Raw genomic sequence first — 1,650 nt, 5'->3', positions numbered from 1 at the left:
AAACCTGCACAAGACAAAAATGCCCTCCCTCACCACTCCTATTCAACGTAATATTGGAAGTTCCAGCCTGGGCAATCAGGCAAGAGAAAGAAAGAAAGGGGTTTCAATTAGGAAAAGAGGAAGTTAAGTTGTCTCTGTTTCAAGATGACATGATGTATATTTTAAAAACCCCATCATCTCAGCCCAAAATCTCCTTAAGCTGATAAGCAAGGATACGAACAGACACTCTTCAAAAGAAGACATTTATGCAGCCACCAACGTATGAAAAAAAGCTCATTACCACTGGTCATTAGAGAAATGTAAATCAAAACCACAATGAGACACTATCTCACGCCAGTTAGAATGGCAAACATTTAGTCAGGAAACAACAGATGCTGGAGAGGATGTGGAGAAATAGGAACACTTTTACACTGTGGGTGGGAGGGTAAAAAGACAGTGTGGCGATTCCTCAAGGATCTAGAACTAGAAATACCATTTGACCCAGCAATCCCATTACTGGGTATATACCCAAAGGATTATAAATTATTCTACTATAAAGACATGTATGTTTATTGCAGCACTGTTCACAATAGCAAAGACTTGGAATGATAGACTGGATAAAGAAAATGTGGCACATACACACCATGGAATACCATGCAGCCATAAAAAAGGATGAGTTTGTGTTCTTTGTGGGGACATGGATGAAGCTAGAAACCATCATTCTCAGAAAACGAACCCAAGAACAGAAAACCAAGCACCACGTGTTCTCACTCATAAGTGAAAATTGAACAATGAGAACACACGGACACAGGGAGGGGAACATCACACACTGCGGCCTGTTGGGGGTGAAGGGCAAGGGGAGGGATAGTATTAGGGAAAATACCTAGTGTAGATAATGGCTTGATGGGTTCAGCCAACCACCATGGTACATGTATACCTATGTAACAAACCTACACGTTCTGCACATGTACCCCAGAACTTAAAGTATATGTATTATATGTGTGTGTGTGTGTGTGTATACATATACATGTGTATATATATTTATACACATATACATATAATATTTGTTTAAATGAAAAACATATATATATATATATATAAAATACTTGTTAAAAATGAAAAAATCAATGGTAGGCCTGAAAGACAAAATTATAGAAGCTCTGTCTGGTGATACTAATATATTCATAAGTAATATACATGATATAGTTATCTATTATATATGATTAAAATATATAATATTTTAATCATATTAAATAAAGGCATATAAATATATATATAAAGAAACACATTTGCAACATGATGCACCAGATTCCCAAAATCTTCAACATGCATCTTTCCAAACCAAGAACACTCTTCTACATAACCAGCATACAACTCTTCCAATCAGGAAATAAGAAATCAGCTCCGACTCTAATATCTAATCCAAACAACACATTCATATTTCACCAGTTGCCCTAACAATATCACTTTCCTGGCCAGCCTAGGGTCACACTCTGCATTTCACCTCAAGTCTCTTTAGTCTCTTTCAATCTGGAATAGTTCCTTGGTCTCTGCCTGTTTTTCATGATCTCAATAGTTTGAAAGAGTGCAGACCTTTCAATCTGTAGGCCAAAGCTCAGCCTGGTTCCACTGGTGTTTCCTCAGGACTGGGTTCACACGTGTGTTCTGGGA

The sequence above is a fragment of the Cebus imitator genome, unplaced genomic scaffold (genome assembly GCF_001604975.1).
Source record: "Cebus imitator isolate Cc_AM_T3 unplaced genomic scaffold, Cebus_imitator-1.0 Scaffold391, whole genome shotgun sequence".
NCBI classification, from domain to species: domain Eukaryota; kingdom Metazoa; phylum Chordata; class Mammalia; order Primates; family Cebidae; genus Cebus; species Cebus imitator.
This window is presented reverse-complemented; position numbering follows the sequence as displayed.